At 40.3% G+C, this 21,484-nt stretch overlaps 1 long non-coding RNA gene across 1 annotated transcript; it reads right to left on the bottom strand.

Moving 5' to 3' along the window:
- Positions 1-1,124: 1,124 nt before the first annotated feature.
- On the bottom strand, positions 1,125-16,796 carry LOC119844567. The gene is made up of 4 exons (XR_005289326.2): positions 16,577-16,796; positions 15,518-15,556; positions 5,694-5,802; positions 1,125-1,432 (listed from the first exon to the last, which is right to left on the bottom strand). It is a non-coding gene; the product is annotated as an uncharacterized LOC119844567 (long non-coding RNA).
- Positions 16,797-21,484: the final 4,688 nt, after the last annotated feature.

Below are 21,484 nucleotides of genomic sequence, written 5' to 3' on the forward strand. Positions count from 1 at the left end.
CCCTGGGCTGGAGCCCAGAGTAGAGGTTGGGCCCGGGTTCCCCCCCCACCTTTGCCCCCTGTTTAATCACTGAGACTGGGAGACAACAGAGACTGTGCAAGGAAGGAAAACTTCTCCTCATCTCCCTCACTGGTTTATGATGAAAATGGCTCAGTAGACTGTGACCCTTGTCTCTAGAGAAAGAAAGGTTATGTGGAGGTCACAATAAGCCTCTGAGGCTAGCGAAATCCGCCAGGAAACGCAGGACCCACGGAGGCAAGGACAGAGCTTTGTCACAGGACCTACACTTTCATGCATGTTTCTCATGCTCTTAACATATTTAAATAACCTTTTCTTATTGCCTTTTGTGTGTCTTGTTTGGTGTAACTCACTTTGTGCCTTAGCCTTTCTGATTTTGTCCCTACTTGTTTGTGCTATTCTTTTGTATTCATCCTTAGCAATATGTCCATGTTTCCACTTGGTGTAGGATTCATTTTTGATTTTCAGGTCAATAAAGAGCTCTTGATGGAGTTATACTGTCTTCTTACTTTTCTTCCTACCTTTCCTTCATATCAGGAGAGCTTTTAACTGTTCCTTTAATACTATCTCCTTGAAAAACTGTTAGTTCTCCTGAACTCCTTTTTCCCTTAGATTTTCTTCCTGTGATACCTTACCTACTAGTCCTATGAATTTGTTAAAGTCTGCTTTTTTGAAGTTCATTGTCCTTATTCCACTGTTCTCACTCCTTTCTTTCCTTAGAATCATGTAATCTATCATTTCATGATCACTTTCATGCAAATTGCCTTCTACCTCCAGATTCTCAACTAACTCCTCCCTGTTGGTCAGCATCAAGTAAAAAATGGCTTTTCCCCTTGTTACTTGCTCCACTTTCTGAAACGAAAAGTTGTCCTCAATACAGTCCAAAAACTTAACAGCAATTTTGTGTTTTGCTGTATTACTTTTCCAGTAGATGTCTGGGTTGTTGAAGTGCCCCATTATTATCACGTCTTCTGTTTTGGATATTTTTGTTATTTATTCCAGAAATGCCTCATCCACCTCCTCTTCCTGATCCTGTAGTCTATAATAGACACTTACCCTGACATCATCCCTGTTCCCTCCCTCTTCCCCCCACATTTTACCTTTATCCAGAGGCTTTCAACTAGTCTGCCTCTTCTACCTCCTTCTGGACCGCAGAACAAGTGTATATATTCTTGATGTATTATGCAAAACCTCCTTGTTTTTTTTTTCTTCCTGAACAGTCTATACCCCTCTATACCAATATTCCAGTCATGAGACTTATCCCAGGAAGTTTTGTTCAGGGAGGAAGGTTGGTCTTGCTGTCAGGGAGATAGACAGGGACTCAGGAGTTCTGGGTTCCATTCTTGTCTCTGTCACATACTTCCTTTGTGACCTGGAGCAAGTCACTTAATGTTGGTGTGTTTCAGTTCCCCATCTGTAAAACAGGGATGCGAATATTTACTCTCACTTGTCCATTCCAACTGTAAGCTCTGCGAGGCATTGGTGGTTTCTGACTATATGTATTTGTGCAATGCCTAACACAATGGGGGCTCTTTTGTGGTTGGGGTCTGGATTACTACAATAAATTATAATAATGACATTATTTACATTGTGAGGTTATTTGAGCCTATTAGAAAATTATTTCTAATGAGTAATAGTCAAAATTCACATGCTAGGATTACAAATAACCCTCACTTACTGTAATTTAAGTGAAGCTGCTTAAAATCCAACCATCAGCAGACTGTGTCCACTCCTATTAGTAAAATCAGTGCTTCTGCCCTCCATCAGTAAGAAAGGTGTTCATATCTTTTGTTGAAGCTGGCTAAATCCAGGCAAAGGCCAGACTGCTTCAGGCAGCAGATTTGCACAAAGATTATACATCAATAGTAAATCTAGTCTAAAGAGGCACAAGTTTCGATAGCATCTCTGTTGATATTACCAAGGTATTTCCCCGCCATTGCCTTTTCAGTATTGAATTGTTAGGGAAAATGGCTGCAGACATATCCACTACTACTGATCTGAGGAAAAAAAGCAAGTGCATGGAAGAAAAAGCAAAGGGGAAAAAAGATACTCATTACACTTCTATTGTCATTTATTAATGCAGGGAGGTCCAGGTTTAAAATTAAATTACATTCCCAGATCTGAACCTCTAAAACAGGGTAAGATCAATTATTTCCTGAATCATGAAAAATGTGTTTAAAGAACACAGATTGCAAACGTCCCTGAATTATCTGAATATTCATGCTGCAGTAATTGTACAGCATAGAACCCAGGTTAATTTCTTACTGAATCTGGCCCTAGGCTTGTTAACCAATATCAAAACTGACCATTTCAAGACAAATTTTTCCGCTCCATAACTTGAAAAACAGTTTCACATCACATAGCAAGTGATAAATGATATAATCCCTTAATCTTTTGCCATCCAGTGTGCAGGGGCAGACAGTTTCAATGTTAAATCTGAGTTCTTGGCTTTTCACAGTTGGACCTTTGCCATTTTGCCTCACACAAAATTATAGATATATTCTGATGGGTGTACCTGAAAAGATGGAGATTTGGATCAGATAAGCACTCCAACATGTGGCTATTTAAGCTCTTCAGAACTTCATAGGTTTTCAAAATTGAGCCAGACACTTCCAGTCACATTTTTTCTTTGGCTTCTTGCCCCACCCAGGAAGCATGCAGGCTCCCAAACTGGGAAGTGTTTGCTTTCAAACATTAACCAACTTTTTTATAACCTAAAAAAGTTTTTATAAAAAAGACTCAGTTCAGAGACTGGTTGCATAGTTTTGGTTCCTATTTTATTCAACTATTTTTTGAACCCTTACATAAAATGTGACCATACAGTGCTAGATTGTTTATTTAGGCACAAAGTTCAGTAAGGTGAAGAGGGCAGGAATACATTACCTGCATTAGAAATAGCATATAGACCAGGGATGGGCAAACATTTTGGCCGGAGGGTATGGAACTTGTATGATGGGCCATGAATGCTCACGAAATTGGGGTTGGAGTGCAGGAGGGGGCGAGGGCTCTGGCTGGGGGCATGAGCTCTGCGGTGGGGCCATAAATGAGGAGTTCAGGATGCAGGAGGCTCTGGGCTGGGGCAGTGGGTTAGGGTGAGGGGGGGGAAGGCTCTGGCTGGGGGTGTGGGTTCTGGCGTGGGGCTGAGGATGAGGGGTTGGGGGTGCAGGAGGGTGCTCCGGGCTGGGAGGTAGAAGTGGGATTGAGGTGGTCCTGGGGATTGGAGCAGGCTCTGGGGGGTGCTTACCTCAAGCAGCTCCCAGAAGCAGCAGCATGTCCCCCCTCTGGCTCCTATGTGGAGGCACAGCCAGGCGGCTCTGCGCACTGCCCCATCTGCAGGCGCCACCCCGGCAGCTCCCATTGTCCATGGTTCCTGGCCAATGGCAGCTGCGGGAGTGGTGCTTGAGGTGGGGGCAGTATGCAGAGCCCCCTGGCTGCCCCTATGTATAGGACCAGGAGGGGGGACGTGCTGCTGCTTCTGGGAGCCATGCAGAGTGGGGCAAGCCCCCAACCCAGCTCCCCAGCTGGAGTGGGGCAAGCCCTGGACCCCACTCCTCGGAGGGAGCTTGAGGGCTGGATTAAAACATCTGGAGGGCCGGATGTGGCCTCTGAGCCATAGTTTTCCCACCCCAATATAGACAGAGGCACTGTGACTTCAGAGAGCCACACTGACACATCCTCCCATTTTCTTCTTGTTCTGGAGCAAGCTATAATTTGCAACAACCCTCTTGCAGTTCAGCTGTGCTTGTCAACTAATAGAGGGTGGAGCCCTCCCTGCCCAACCCCTGCAGAAGGTAGGAGGCACACAGGTAATTTTTCAAAAGTGCCTCAGAATCCTATCTCCCACTGAAATTTTACCAACAGTACCAGCTTACTCTAGGGAACTCATTCAGGCCTATAAGGGAAGTTCTTGCTCTCTTATTGACTTGCATAAACATGCAGTCCAAGTCACTATCTAATACAAAATTTGCATCACTTATAAGAAAACGCTGGTTATAAGAAAATGTTTCCAAAATACACTGTGCCAGATCCTCAGTTGGCATACACTATCACTGACTTCAAGCTCCACTGAAGTCAATGGAGCTATGGCAATTGACACCAGCTGTGGATCAGCTCCCACTTCTGTACTGAGGTTTCCAGTGTGATTTTTCTTCTTGCTTACAACACTTCTGAGACATCAATTTTTAATAGTTTTTGCTTTGTTGATTTATGGAGGTGACCTAGTAATTTTCTTCTATGCTTTTAAAATCTGATTCTTAATTCTCAGTGCAACAAGCCATGAACCAAGTTTAGGAACCCCTGATTTAAGTGGTAGGTTACATACCACAGTTAGTAGTTCTGCATTTTCATATTTATGTTCCTTCAGAACTTTTGGGTGAATACCATCTGATCCTGGCAACTTATTACTATTTGATTTATCAATTTATTCCAGCACATCTCTACCAACAACATAAAAAAGAATGACTTGGATCTGGGGATCTCCCCTACATCTTCTGCAGGGGCAATCAGTACAAAGGCCACAATGGCCTTGTCTTTCTTGAGTGCTCCTTTAATACCTCAATTGTCCAGTGGCCCCACTGATTGTTTTGTAGGTCACTTCTTATGAACTTCTAAAAAACTGCTGTTAGTTTTTGTGTCTTTATCCAGTTGCTCTTCAAATTCTTTCTTAATCTGCCTTATTATATTTTTACACTTGACTTGCCAGAGTTTATGCTCCTTTCTATTTTCCTCACTATAATTTGACTTCCAATTGTTAAAGGATGCCTTTCTACCTCTAACTGCTACTTTTATTCTGTTGTTTAGCTGCGAGCGGCCATACCTACGGATGCTCAGGTAAACAAAGCGTCTCATGGCCCGCCAGGAGCTTACCCTGAACAAGCCGCGAACCAAGTTTGCTTTAGTCAAAACTAACCTGCAGGGCAGCTGACTGATGGATGCCCCAAAAGGCTTCCCTAAGTCTGTAGTTATGGAACCAAATGCAAACACTGGGGTAAGCATGTCAACTCCACTGAAACTGATGGGCCGAGTTTAGCTAAAGCTCTATGGGCTTAATGGTGTTACTGCTAAGGATAAATTTGGTCAACAGAGTGGGAAAGAGCCTCTCATCTACACCGATGAATGTTGCTTTATAGGCTTCCCACACCATTCTCTTCCACACTGTCAAGCATCATCACTATCTCTGCTCAGCCACAGTGCTGTCTGATTCCTTCACTATTAACCCTAATACATAGTAATGATTATTTATAGGTTACTTTGGCATTATTGTGATTTTAATATGTCTTTCTACTTGCATTATTTTGGGCCAGATTGTGTCACCCTAATTCACATTCAGTAGAACCTTACCATGCAAATATGTCTTATCCAGACCATGTAAAAATAGCACGATCTGACCATTGGGTACTGCATTTTTTAATTAAGAAGATGAACAGGCTTATTGACAGTACAAGTTATTTTCTTACATAAGAACTAAAATGGAGAGTGACCGTTACAAAGACATGGGATGAAATCCCAGTTCTACTGAACTCACTGGGAGTTTCACTATCAATAGGGCCAGGATTTCACCCAGAAGATTTAAAGCAGAGTTGAGATAGTTAAGCAAAGCCAGAAACAAGGCTTTCTCACTTTGTAAAACCATTTGATTTGGGAAATGAAACTACCAAAAGCAAAACTGAAATCACCTTTCTAAATGACACCAATTTAGTTAAATTCTTCAACAGCAGTTGCCAGATGGTTTGTTTTTCCAATAGAGTTGAGTGCTCATAAAAGTAAGACTGACAGCTGGGCAATCTGAAAAAAAAATAGATTGAAGACAGCTTCAGAAGGCCAATCTCCTTCATGTTCCTTAACGAATGAGTGACAGCAGGCAGCCTGTCTGTCTCAGCATATTTTGAAGAAAGGTGGAGTGATAACATATGAATGCCTAAGCTTGTAGAAATCTTCCATTTCTATAGCTATAGATATTTAAATTTAATTTAACTTTAATTTGGAAGTATCTAAAAAGGGATAAGAAATAAAATTTGTTAAAAATTTAAGCACTTTTTAAAAAAACTGTACTATACTTCTTACAAATGCATATGAGAGAAAACATAGTACAGCAATAGGATTTTATATTTTACAACAATGACACTGGTAGGACTACAGGAAAATGCTTGTTAATGAACAGATCATGCAGTGCCAAAGATCAGGTGACTGGCTTTGGATTGATAAATAATACAATACTCCAGACTTCAGGTGTTTTATGGCCTTTCACAATGAACTAAGCAAGAGACTACTTCATTAATAACTAAATATTCTTCATACATGTCAATTATTGCACATAAAGGACAGTATAATATGTACAGGTCAAACACCAGTACGAGACATATTTCAAGTTTTCTATATTCTTAAGCATGTCAAAATAATTAAACCAGACTATTAAGAGTAGTCTGCTGGTGTATCTTTGCTCTCCAGCCAATAAGGGGAATAATGTTATGAGGGAGCTGATGCTACTTCCATACTAAAAATTGCCAGCAAGGATATTCTGAAACCAATTTACAATGCCACCAGACATTAAAATCCCTTTTAAAAAAACCTTCCCTTTCACAGAACTATCCCCAGGACAAAATGGTGGGGAATTAATCATCCCTGGGGCTCAGCAGCTCTCTGTGGCAAAGGTGATGTAATTTGCATCTTTGCATCAGTACAGATTAATTTACATCCCTAAATTAGGCATTGGTCAACTATAATTTATAGGTATACAAGCTGAATGTTTGAACAAATAAGTGGCCAGCAAATGTAGTTAAAATCCAGCAAAGCTTCTGAAAAAGTCTAACCCCTGTATTTTATAAAGAAGCATGCAGTGATTTAGTCATATGTGGTAAAATGGCTGTGCCAACACACCTTTGGTGACTGTATATGGCATTGAGACAGCTGTGTATCAGTTTCCCCCATGACTTCTTTGGCCTATTTCAGCTGTGAGCATGACCTGGCCCTCTGACCAAGCCAGATAACAGAGTCCAACCCTTTGCAGGGTCTCAAAGTCTTTCACATAAAATCCAACAGAAAATAGCTAGACAACAATCTCCAGCTCAGCCAGATTGAGCTAGAAGCCTTCTTTGCAGACTAGCCCCAGCTTCAAACTGGCCCCAGTTGCCAGGTTTCATTCCAACTACCCAGGGGCAGTCACATTATCCTTTTGCTGAGGGTTTTAACCAGGCTGCAGTTCCTGATTGGCTCCTGTCTCCCTCCAGGCTTCTAGTTCAGGGTTCAGCCACCCAGGCTTCTTTTAGCCCTCAACCAAAGAGATAAAGCTGGGTGTCCTCCCTGACCACTCCTCCTGTAGTTTTTTCCTCTTTGCTTTATGAAGACCCAGCTCCTCCCTAGCTGGGTTTGATCACCAATGAGGCCTAACACCCCTCCAGGTCCAGCTTGCTAGGTTAATTGGCCTTTCAGGCCACTTAAACTCTTTGTCACCTGTGTGGCACCCCCATCAGATACCCTCCCCCTCAAGACTGCATCCTGGCCAGTGCTAGGGTCTTGCCAACCTGGGGGATGAAGAAGGTGTCCACCTTGTTATATCATAATGTCAATAGATAATTCCTTTCCTCCGGAAGTCTCCCAGCCTGCTGTCAAATGAACCAGTCTCATTCTCCAGGAGCTCCATCTGGAAATCTAACCACCTTTTTGCTTATTTAGGTTTGCCTTTTCTTAATAGGCCTCATGCAAGGCCTATTCCTCCTTCATATGCTTTTCTTAACGGCTTGCTGCTTCTGTTACCACTTCAATTTTGGGGAAGTTCAATGTATATAAAGTTGATAGATATCTCAGAATCAGATCTCTATAAGGGATTGAGGCATTTTTTGTTAAAAATGGGTAACAACTTTTTATAACATAATTTGAACCTGTTGATTTCAAAAATGTTTGCTACTAAACAGAATTTTGACATTTAGACCCTCAAACTTGTAAATAAAGATGGTCAGCAAAATTCACCAGAAATATTTGATATACCACCAGCACATGCATGAACTTGTCAGCAAAATCCAACTGTTGGGCATAATTGCTTTTCAGACTATTAAGAACAGCAATGAGAAAACATCTACTGAACCCTAACTTTCAATTTTTATAGTGTTAAGTCATCCATTTATTGTAATAGCCAAAATAAGTTAAACACAACACGTTATTTTTTCATGTAATAGATAAAATCATTTTCGTGCATGCTTAGTGTTTGTTTTATAGTACATAATGCTTTGTAGTGAGAGTAGAATTAACCAAGAATTGATGGTGATGTTTTGGGTGTTTTTTGTTTTTGTTTTGTTTTTACAAAGAGAAAACAACAGTAGTTAAATGAGGTGATGGTTTATGACACTGAAATTCTTTATCATTGTAGCAATACTATGGAATTGGTAGTAAATCTGAAGAGATCCACACCAGTTTCCTACAGTCTCTGCATTATTTGTGAAGAATCACATAAAGCACATGAACAAAGATTGCATTGAATAAGGGAGTCAACAGCCATTAGAAAGGAACAACAAGATGTCAAATACAGTGAGGCCAGTGGCAAGATTCAGTCCATCTTGCATTCAGAATAGATAGTATCAGTTGTGCAGCACAGAAATTGCTATGCCCAATACACTTGCAAAGGCAAATCCAGAGGTTACAGCCATCTGCAGCTGCTGTATCGTGGAAAGCTGTAGTGATCCCAATAAAGACACCAGTATCTATAATAGAACAGTCCAATTCTGTGAAACCCATTGACTGTAAATGCTGCATGTTTTGTCAACAAGTGCTGCCTAAACAAAGACTCATGTCTCTATCTACATTCAAGATAACTGAACAGTTAGTGAATGCAGTTGTATTTGTTCACAAAATGAGTGTTCATTTAGCTAGAGTAAATGACCCCATAGCTGCTAAAGGAAAGTACCACCTGACTTGTCACATTCTGTTTAGGAGGTCTGTGATGAAAGCGTGAAGGCACCAAAATTACCAACACAGCCATGGTTTGAAAATGAGCTTTAGCATGCAGCCAATCAAGGCTATGTTTTAGAGCTATCTGAGGTTTGGCATTGTTACCGCAATCTTGCAAAGGAAACTGGCACTGAAATTCCACACTCCTGCATCAGTCATAGACCATCATTCAAGGGAAAACTCCAGGCTTATCCTGGGGATTTAGTTCATTTCATTTCATTGCCTGATCAATCCCCTGCTGAAAGACAAACACTCTTAGTTCCAGCCAAGTATAAATATGTACCTATCTCACAAGTGACAGATTCCTGCCAAGATGATGAGATACTGTCCCCATTTACCATTGCCAAGGAGTCATATTTCTGTCACTGGTATATGTTGCATTGAAAATTCATGGAGATACTTTGTGACACCCCAGCCACAAAGGCAATGTCTGAGGATGATGCAGCTGTCTGCTTTCTAGATAGTCTGTACTTGTTCCTCTACCTGCTATATGAAGGGCAATCTCTTCTGATTAAGAGAACCTTGAGAAACAAGAATCAATGAAATTTAAGGTGCTTAATGTAGCTCAAGACATTATATGTGGTGTGAGCAGAGGAAAGAAATGGATACCAAAGCATATGGGTTTGGGGCCCCCCATTCATCATGCAACAAAGACAAAACTATTTGTTCCGTTTTCTACAAGACCGCCCATTGCATTAATTAGAAAGTACAGACTTTGGATGCTGAGAATGGGGATGTTATTCCTCCCAATCTGGTTCCCAGGAAGTTCATTCAGCTGACAATGTGCAGGAAGGCAGACTAGATGACCACGATGGTCCCTTCTAAGCTTAAAGTGTATTAATCTATTAGTCTATGAACTGCAGTGCAGGCAATTGCTTCTGATATGGCCTGTATCATTTAATGTCAAATGAGAACCCAAGATATGGATGGATTCAACCAATTACACATGACCACAGAACCAGAAATAACCACCACTGGATACTTGCTAATCATTTCAAGCCCCTGCCCATGAGTTAGATAGCCTCAATATTGTATGTAGATACAAACGTGTCGTCAGTGCTTGGGCAGCAATATGTGGTTCCAACTGTTCATGAAGCTCTGTACTGTAAACTGATGGAACTAAAATGGGCCACAGAGTGACTTATTCCACAATTAATAGGCCTCTGTGTCTCACTGAACTTTCAGAAACTTATAGGCCAGCACACACAGACAGATGTCAGGACTGGACCAAAGTCAAGAGAAAAAGCTGTGACTGGCAAGTCATATTCCAGTGCAATGCAGACCCACAAAATGACACTTCCAGTGCCTGCTTCTTTCACAGCTCTTGGACTTTATAGCAGCGTATGATCAAGGACTCAAAGATAATATTGTCAAAGCCATTCAGTCACATTCTTAGGTGAGCACATCAGTTCATATTTCACAAAGATTTTAAAATCTCACCTCCACATCTGTGGCCAGCAAAGATGAAGGTAGTGTGTATTTTAGGTTTTGGTGGCAGTACATGGAAATAGTGTCTCTACTGCTCATATTCAATCATGTACTGTAAAAATATAGAGTAAGGTGTTTTATGAATGCTTGCAATGTTCTGAATTTATGGTCACTATGAGATCTGTATACAGACCATGATTATGCATTTATGTATGTGTATACAGTGTAAATTGTAACTCTGGTGCAACAGGGTGGTGAAGCAATCATACAAGGAGGGTCAAGTGCCAAAACAGTTGTTTACACAACATTGGCTTAAAGAAAATGATGGCTCATTAAAGTTAATGGAAAAACATTGAAACAACAGGGAATTTGCCCAATCTGGGTAACTATGAAACAGTATAGCCTGAGAGAGACAGAGACAGAGGAAAAAAAAAGGAGGCTTGAATCTGTGGTTTTCATCTAGGAGCTGGGGGACAGTTACTTGGCAGGTGCTGTCCATGAAATCTGAATCCTCCCTATGGCCAAGGGGAATTCTGGTAAACTGTTTAAAGGCAATTGGTAACTTAAATTAGAAAAGGGATTGTATCTATTATGGAAGTTTAAAGCCTGAGGTTGCATCTTTATGTATATTTTCTGTGTAATTTGTATAAGTTTCCTCTCCCTTACTATTATTTCATCTTTGAAGCTGTGGCTTTTCTATTAAATAATTCTTTTATTTATTATTTACCCCACTGAGGCCTCTGGTGTGCAAACTGTGTGGTGTGTATGTGCCAAAGTAAGCTGGTATCTGGGAGGCTGGTTTCACACCTTTTGGGGTGATGAGGCAGAGGGAAAAAGTCTGAGTGCCTGATAGGTAAGAACTCAGGGAGGATGGATTTGAGGAGACTCAGGACTGGAAAGGGCTGTTGGTGTCACCCTGCAAGGAGTAACTAGGTTGGTGGAAGCGAGGGTGAGACCTTGTGCTTGTGGGCAGGCTACTGTTGTCAGGGGTATGAACCAAAGATGCATAGTGTAAAGGCATCCAAGGTTACAGAGTAGGTGGAGACAGAATTCTTTCTGGTTTGGATGATCCCCAACATGTCACAGTGAGGGTGCCATCTACATCGCCAAAATGCATCAACTACCAGCTGGAGTGCTCAAGGAATTCCAACAGGGGAACTTTGTTATCAAGAGATCATGTCAGAAGTTCTACCAAATGGACCCTGATCAGAGCCAAGAGTGGCTTAATGGAACAGGAAAGAAAGAAGATGGAATTGTAGGCATCACCGAGATTTGCTCAGGCCTCAGATGGGTGAGAGCCCATATCACAGCAAACACTAGAGCCATGTTCCATGTTGGGTTAGATGACCAGCTTATTCACAATAAGTCCAAAAAAGGCAAAGAAGTGACATGACAATGAAGATGAGGATGCACTCTTACAAATACTTCAAAGGTTCACCGTTTTCTTTGGGGAGGAACCATTTCAGTGTAAAATATTGCAACAAAAGTTCTGGCTACTGAAGCCATACAAGATGCATTGTGGAATGCAAAGACCTTGGACAAGTGGTGCTGGACAGTTTTGTGGAGAAACAACTTATGACACAGGAGGGGGAGCCTAGGTATGTACACTTTCATAATCCACTGCCAAAAAATAATGCTCTGACTTTTCCATGCTATATGAATTAGGGGAAGAAATCAGAGAAAAGGCCTCAACCATGAAGGCAGACAGAAATATTCTTCAGAGCCTAATCACAGCCTGTAAAGATGGCAGGACTGTGAATTTAAACAAATTTTTAAACAAGAAATGACTGTCCCTTTGGCATGAGTGCAGACGAATGGCAGCCTAAGAACAGGCACAAAAGCAATACTGAGTGGTGTACTGACAGGTGACTTACACTGCCCATCAACAGTTTCCCTTGTTGGGAAAAGATGTCTTATGGTACATGTGCAACCATAGGAAAGTTGTACAGACCCAAAACGTATGGAGATCTTGTGGGTACATTTGTAAAAATCATACTGAGGACTGGTGCAGACTTCCACAAAATAGATGTTTGACAGGTACTACAAGGAATCTATTAAGGATAGTACACAACAAAAAACAGTCAAAAGGTACAAGACCCATCTGACGAGTGGTGGAAGGCAGATACGTGAAACTGGATAATTTCATTTTGCTTCCAGAAAATAAGAAGGACATTGTAATATTTTTATCTGAGCAACCCAAGCACCACATGATAAAATCATCATTCTGGCTGATGGCTTTCAGGCTGAAGCTCAGCTATGATGCTTGACAGCAACAGTTGATACCAATCAGCAATGCACTCAACAGCAAGGAACAGACAAAAGAATGATTTTGCACTGTGTCCACAGTGATACCAACAGTATGATTGTTGCAGCTAGGGACACTGATGTGCTTATTCTTTTGCTGGCTCACCACAGCAAAATAGCATGTAGACAGCTTTGGATGAAAGCTGGCACATCAAAGGAACTAAAGTACTTTCTCACAAATGGCATGAATAGGAAACTACAATATGAACCACACGTTCTGGAAACTCTGCTCCCATTTCACACCTTGACTGGTTGTGATGCTACCTCATTTATTTCTGGACACAGCACAAAGACCACATGGAAAATTTTTCAGCGACTTCATTAGCTGTTAATACACCTTGGACACAGTGAGTTGGACTTGAAGAAGGTGAAAAGTGCAGAAGAGTTTATTTGTAAGATATAAGGCTTGTCAGAGGTCCATAGCACTGATAAAGCATTTGCCATTTTATTCACACGCTTGAGGTCATCAGAAGCACTACTCCCAGTAAGTGATGGTGTTACTGCCACATAGAGAGAGCTCATTTCCAGGCATTAGTTGGGGAGACAGGTTCACTGCCCAGATCCAGTACTTCCTCCTCCAAATACAATGGGTTGGAAATAGGAGAACGGCAGTCTGGTGCCACAGCTCATGTCATTGCCACCAATAGCAGCAGACTGAATGGAGGAAATATTCTGTAGCTGTACAACAGGGTGCAATAGTCAGTGACGCAGGTGCAGGACAGCATGAATTGTTTGTACAGGAGCATGCAAATGTCGAGATCTGGAACAAGGTTGTGTCAATGTACCTGATATTTACTGCTTAAGGACAGTATTATCAAATAAGTAGATGTGTCATTAGTGCCGTAATAATATGTTAATTCAATCTGTATACTATCTTTAAATAGTACAACATTAAATAAGAGTTTTAATGCATACATTCATGCTTAGTCAAGAATATATCATCACGTTTTTAAAACAGATGTTTTCAGATTGTGTTATATTTCTGATAGTTAAATCAGCTGCTATACCTTTGTTTCGAAGTTCTAACACTGAAGGAATAAGAGCTCTTTTGTGGTTGTATAACAAAGTGAAATACTTCTAATATCTTTTGCAAATAAGAAATGGAAATTCAATAGTTTTATAAACAGGTTGTGCATATTATTTGATCACTTGTATTACATCCTACAGCTCATTACAATCATTTGACCTATGTTATTCCTAATGAAAAAGAAATAAAAAATTTTACTCTTCAGCAATTTCCAAAAGTTACTTTGCTCTCTTTGTAGAGGCCGGTATACACAACATACAGCTTGGTAACAACCATATTTGGATTCAGTGCACCCTAATTATCTTTTAAAAAAAGACTTTTTGCCAACTTTTAACAGCAGCAGCCACTTACAATTTACTTTTTTTGAAAACCCAATCAGTCTAATAGATCTGAAACATATTTTGTATCTTGTATCTTGTATCTCATCTCTTTATTAAAGGTACCCTAAAATTACATTCCTAACTTCTTAATTACATTAAAAATACTTCCAGCCCATCATCCTTCAGTGCAAAGTCAAAATAACAGAGACATTTTCTGAATTAAGTAGTGTCTTCTCTTTCAGATATCTCTCCATTTTAGATTGGAACCCCCAGATCCTTGGAAGACCTGAGCACTTCACTAGAATTTACTTTTAAGTTTTGCCCAAATTGAACTTTGAATATGAAATGGTACATCCCTCCAACTGAATGCAGAATATCCAAAGGAAGAAACGGTCAGATCCTAAGAGTTGCAGAGACTCTATAATTTCTAATGAAGTCAGCAGAGGAGGTCACCAGTTTGGTACCAGGCCGTGGCTCTCTGATACAGCAGTGATAGTGATAGTGGGCCACTTTGCCTCCTGCCCTATCTTTAGTTTCTATCAGTCTCTTGGAGTGACACTTTTGGGCTGCCCGGGCTTCCTCAGCTACATTTGTTCTGGGCACCTTTTACACATGCACCTTCTCAAAGATCATCCTTCTTTCAGACTTCTGCTCTTAGTAGTCTGCCCTTCAACCTATCCTTCCTGATGCACCGGGGACAGCCCCATTGGCTGCTCGCCACTGCTACTTACTGGGGAGGGATGGCTACTAGTGTTAAGGAGTAGGGGAATGTGAGGAAATGTGAAGAAAAACTAAGGTTTTCTTAGACCGTCTATAACCAGATCATTATTGTACTTTGTTTCAAACCAATATCCATGAAATGAACTGAGTAGTGTCACACTGATTTTTCCCATATGCTGTGATCTTATTGTTTCTCTGCATGTGCAGCCATGCTTTTTTAAGAAAGGAAAAAAAAATCATTTTCTTCTAGCAACTGACCCTCAGTGAGAAGTATGATTTTGTTAATCCTGGACATTGTGTTAGGATTTCAGTTCTTAATACATTTGCTGTGGATGTCATTTAAGATTTTACATAGTTTGGAGTCACAACACACAATACTGTAGCACAGATTATGATCCAATTAAGACTTCTAAAGCTTCAAACGTACATGAGATGTAATAGCCACTTCTATGAAGCTGTCTATTTGCCAACCCTCTGGTTTCCCCTCACCCACAAGAGTTGTTCTTACTCTTCTAACAGGATTATATTTAGCCCTTCCCCCATGTAACCTTTGATTATGTATTCCCAATTACTAATTTAAAAATAAGGAATAATGGCAAACTGAATTCTTTAAGATTTGGGTCTCCAAGGAAGATACAGATAATTTAATTTAATGAAGGACCGTAAATAACACAAATGATAAAATTAAATACTTTATTTAATATGAAATAGTTAAGCAAACAGGCATTACAGTACAATCATACACTGCATTTATACTCACATTATAAGATGATATGATGCAGCTGGGGGTGATCAGTCCCTAAATGGAGAAAAAATATTATACTCATCCTCTAACAATACCTTAATAGTAGAAGGGTGTGCCTAATGTAAAATTATTGAGCTTTTTTAATGAATTATAATAATACGCTTTAATTAGCATTAACTATAATTCAATATTTTCTACTTTCTTATTGGCTATTTAACATTGCCATCTTAACATCTGTGTAAATGCCATACCTGTAATTATCAATATAGATAAAATGTTAATGTTTTGGAAAATGCTATTTAAAACACTTGTAAAAACCAGTCAGGATCGAAACATGTTTACAACTTGCCCTGGGGTTATATCCTAACTTATCTTCAGCTTGCATCTGAATTCACTCACTTCACTTTACTCATTTTACCAGGCCTCACTTGACTATTATCAAGCCTATTTTTAAGAAATAGATGTTTGGGCCTCCGTAAATTTCAACATTTCTATAATAACATAGCAAGCATCATCTTTGTAGGCTACACCCAAGGCATGGCTGAAGCCTTCTTCATGCTTGCTAACTGAGTGGCTTCTCCTCCCACCTTAAGTGGGCAGGTCCTTGGTTCTTTATTTCGGCATCTGGTCCTCCACCCAAGGTGACTCCTCTCAGTGTCTGGGATACAAGGGGTGCTGTCCCTTGGGAAAATAATTAATTCTGTTACTCTGTTCACAAGGAATGTAACCCAGTACATGAATAATATAATACATTAATAGAAGCCCCAGACAATGAAATGCCACACTCAGAAAGAATAATACTGCACAGAGGACTTTATTTGGGACAGGAAACAAATACTCTAGGGAAGGAAAGGATTAAGATTGTTATTTTGCTGATGTTTTAGTCAAATTCCCTACCTCTCTGCATTTACCATTCAATACAGGTTCCCAGCTCCCTCCCTTTCGAAGCAGATGAGGTACTGAGGGTGAATTCTGCAACAAGTGCTGCAGTGCTGTGAATGCTGGCTAGTTTATATAAAACAAAGGGGCTCCCCCTTAGGGTGTCGTCACCCATGCATGAAGCAGGGTCCTCACCTGGCCCCGATTTGGAGTCCAGTAGAGGTCTCAGCTGGCTCTTGGTAACTAGTGCTGGATTGGTTCTCTGCCCCTTTGATCACTGGTATCCACAGAGCTGGTACTCCCCAGTCACATACTAAATCCCACAGTAGTTCAAAGACCACTTTTGTGTGGGATGTGGGAGTTGATTAGAGACTTCCTAGGCTATGCTGCCTGTCCCCAAAGTGAAACCAAAACTAGTCCCTTTGTCTCTGGGTCAGGAAACGCCTCCCCCGCACAGTCATCCCCCAGAACTGAACTGTCCTGGTTCCTTATTGGCCCAGCAAACTGTCTATATAAATAACTCCATCCAATGCATTGGCGTTGGTAGGCATTCTCAGTCTGCTCTGTCCCTGACCCAGACCCTAAAGCAGTCTGGGAAATGGTGTCCATTGGTTCTGGAGCCATTGTTGCTGTGGTCAAGAGAACAGGATCCATAGAGGCTCAGTTTAGCCTTCCAGGAGCTAGCAAACGCCAAAGGGGGGTTACATAGATAAGATCTGAATTTTAATTAATATGACCTTATGAAAATGTCTGTTTATCAAAATTGGTAGATCCACTTTGTACTAATTACTGATTGGGTGAAGTGGTTTGACTGGTTAATTGTATGGTCAGTAATATAGGCTACATTTAATTGAAACATGGTTTAAAGATTGGGTGTGTGTGGTTAAGGAAGTATTAGTTCTTATTTGGGGCCTGATCCTGATTGGTACTAGTCCAATGGGAGTTAAGAGCACACATCAGCCTTATTATAGCAGCTTCTTCAGCATATCTCAGGGTATTATATTCACTCTTGACCCATTTCTTAGATTTTTTAAAAATCTAATAATATTTTACATTTACATAGTGCTTTTTATCCTAAGGGAACCCACAGTTCTTCACAAAAGTGTGCTGGATCTTGGCCTCCTTACTCATGTGAGTAGACCCTTGACTTCAGTGAGATTACTCACATGAGTAAGCAAAAACTGTATGATCTTAAACACCATAGTATTGGAGTAATAAGCAATAACAGTGTGTGCATTAGTCAACAATATATGCACACCTTGAATGCAGTGTTTAATGTTATGTCCTCATCCATCCCAGTAGTCATCTGCAGCATGCCCAGGACTGTTTTTGTTACCAGAGTAAAAATTTCACTGGTTTTACAAAAATGTTTTAAATAAGAAAATAATTCACACTGACAACAAATTCTGTTCATCTGGAATAAAGCTTAGTAATGAAAAATGAAAAAAAAAAGGTTTAAAACAAATGTTGTGGGAATTTTACAATGTATCTTGCAATGAAAAGTTGCTTCTACCCAAAAATAAAAATAAAAAAATAAGCGCAAATTTATAACCCCCACGGTTATAAAGAATCTTGACCTATATTTATTGTAAAGAATATTCACTAATTTTATTTTTTCAGGTTTCTTGGACTAATATAAACTCCCTTTATCCTTCTCCTATGAGCATTGCTGACCTTTCAGTTTCAGTTTGTTGCTAAATGATTGCTTTCTGCTCCCACTTTTTATTAGAATTAAATTGGGAAGAGTAATAGTCCAAAATTACATATTTTTGTTAATAGAAAAGTGCTTGGAAGGGCAACTGGAATAATGGATGATAGGTGGTGGGAGTGAAGAGGTAGTTTAACCTGCACTCTCCATACAGATCTTTCCTTTCCTTCTAATTTTCCACATAACCTCTATCTCAAGCTTGGTTCTTAAGTCGTATGGACTAGCAAGGGATTTAGGCCCTGATTCATGAAGGTTGTTAAACATGCTGACAGCAATGGGACTACTTATGTGCTTAAAGTTAAGCAGTGCAGCAATACCTGACTGAATCAGGGACTGAATAATGTTACCTTTCGCAGATGGATATTTTAAGTGAGATGTCTGAAAAAGAAGCTTATGTAGAAAATCTAAAGCTAGATTTAAAAAAAAAATCCCAAGCAAGACATTTTTGTCAGTTCATCAATGGATTAGAAGCACTGTTGTGCATGAATGTATGAAATAATTTGCAATTTCATTAAAAGATGTAACAGTCATGAAAAGATGCCTGAAGATCTGTGTATTCGGTTGCATAAATTTGCATGACCAATTACACAAACAACCGGACATTTCCTGTGTGTCCTATTTTTCAGGAAATCTCAGATCTTTGTAGAGCCAGGGGGAGATTTTCAGTTGTGCACCCTCTCAGTTCTTAGTCACACTCTTCTCATGTGGATGTCATCAGCACATCAGTGTACTGAGGAACTATACAAACAAAATAACCTTGAATATGATCAATATATGTTTGAAAAGGAAATACTCTAAATATGTTTGACCTGTTTAAAAATATTTTTGCTTTGCCCTTCTTGAAGATGGCTCGTACATGACCAACTTCTGTGCTGTGTTATTCCACTGCAATCCTAATGACTTCACCATGGCTGCATGGATGAAAATGGACAGAATTTGGCCCATAAAATAAAACTATCTACCGATAGTCCAACCCCTTATTCTGATAACTCTTTATGGATTTGTTAGCTATATGCCTAAAGAGTGGCATTTAAAACCATGTCCTTATTTTTTGTAAGGAAAGAAATATTTGTCTATTCTTGATACTGCAGATGCAGTTTTCAGGCCAGATATACAGTCTTCTCTGTTCTCCATCCCATCAATGGCAGCATACACACAACTTACTGTTTTATTTCATTTATTTATTTAGATTTAAATAATAAACAAAATCTCTGTATGGTTTTAGAGGTCCTCACACATAAGTGATAATACAAGAGAAATCCTAGCATCATTAAATGATCATCATAATTTGTCACTTCAAAACTGTAGCCAAGACCTGGTGTTGTCACTTATCTCAGATAGCACAGGATATTGACAGGGGGCACTGCCTCAGGCAGTGTTCAAGTGTTTGCCTAGGCTCCCCATGTTCACATCTAGGGTCATTCTTCAGCTTCCACTTAGACATATTCTCACCAGCCTTTGCCACCCCATCTCTCACTTGATTTAGAAAAAAACAGTTCCTTGAGGTCAGTGCCGGGGGGGGGGGAAGGGGGTTGTTCTGAAGGAACCAGGTTCTCCAAGATCATTGGCTTTTCCTGCCATTTTGTAACTCTATAGCTTTCCACAATGGTATTGGGATAAATAATTTTCAGAGGCAGAGCTCTTTTTGGACTTCAGCCACTTGTATGGTGGAATATGTCCATGAAAAGCATGTCTTGGAACATGCATCTGTTTTTGTCTCTCCTTTTTAATGAAGGCATCGTGCCTCACTGAAGGTTGTGCAATCCCTGCAAGGCAGTATAGCGATAGTATGGGAGATTTTTTTTTCAAAGTCCCTGTGATGATCCTACAGGATTTACTGAGTTCAGTATCAATTTTATGTGCATGGCGTGAGCACAGTACTCTGAAATTGAGGAAAACAAAATTGTCAATTTCAGAGTGGAGGGATTCTCTGTACAGAAGGCTGACATTCAATCTGGCATGAAAGCAGACATTATGTGCTTGCAAGAGGCAACAGCACCAACTGTCCCTGGCATGTTTATTGCTGCAAACATTAAAAGCAACATCTATGCAGCACAATACTTCTATGTGAAAAAAGTCTGGTGAAACATCCTGGTATAATGGAACTTATCATGATTGAACTTTATCAAAAAGCAGTAGTTTTTGCTTACAAACCAGCATGAACAGTTTTTATGGCCAAATGACTTTCTCCTTGTCAATGGTGATTGCAACAGTCATATCACCACCTGGGAAAGAAGTTGAGAAGTGGGCAGCTACTAGCAACTTGACCTTGCTCTGACTTCAAGTATAAATGTAATTTCCCAAGCTCACAATGGAACAAGAGGTACATTTCTGACCTCACCTTTGTCACCTCTGAAAACACAGGCAACTTCAGAAGGGAGGTTATGGCAGCGATGCCAAGACTGCAGAATAAACCAGAGCAAATGATAATAGAGGCTGCAGTACAATCCAGAAAAAACAAAGTACATTCTGAGATTCAATATCAGAAAGACTAACTGGGAAGGCTTTACCTTTGAATTGGATGAACCCATCTTTAATATTACTCCAACATGCAGCACTACAGAGAATTGATCTCCCTAATGTGGAAGACAGTCCAAAAGCATATCTCTAGGGGATGGTCTGAAATCCAACATACACATAGTGTGAGAAAAGACAAGTCAACAATATAAGAGATTAAATGATCATTCAAGAGGAACTCAGCCATCCATCCATCTACAAATCTAGTTTTTACTGTGGGAAGTATATCCTCAGCCCTCTGCAAAACAGGAATCCATCTAACAGGTGCCTTTTTACAGCATGCTTGGAAGGTCACCCAATTTGGGCTACTTCAGTCCAAGGTGAGGAGTAAGTTCTGGAACCAGCCACTATGTTTCTTTAACAAAGACAGGGGATCTATTTTGAGTGCCTCTGCTGAACAAAGCTGTGGAAGTATGGCATGGGTAGAAGCCATCCTTCAATGCCAGAGACCTCTCCAAGCTTCCGTTCCTGGGCAAAATAATTGAAAAAGTAGTTACAGTACCACCAAATTCATGTGACACCAGCCAACATTCTGGAAGCATCACAATTGGAGTTTTAAACCAGGCACAGCACAAAGGCATTCCTATGTCACTCAAAGAAAAACTCCTCATGGCTGTGGACACTGGCAAGATCACCATGTTGACACTGCTGGACTACTCTCTGCAGCCTTTAACACAGTAGACTGCAAGATATCACTAATCTTCTACATGCCATAGCAGCAGTAGATGATCTAGAACTATATTTGCACCAATCATTCCTCACCCTCCCTTCACCCGCAAAGGCCATCATTTGCAGGATCCCACAGGGATCTATACTAGTCCCACCTCAACTCCCCCTTCACTATCTACATGAGACAACTAGGGAAGATTGTTGGCTGC

This window comes from Dermochelys coriacea, chromosome 1 (genome assembly GCF_009764565.3).
Source record: "Dermochelys coriacea isolate rDerCor1 chromosome 1, rDerCor1.pri.v4, whole genome shotgun sequence".
NCBI classification, from domain to species: Eukaryota; Metazoa; Chordata; order Testudines; family Dermochelyidae; genus Dermochelys; species Dermochelys coriacea.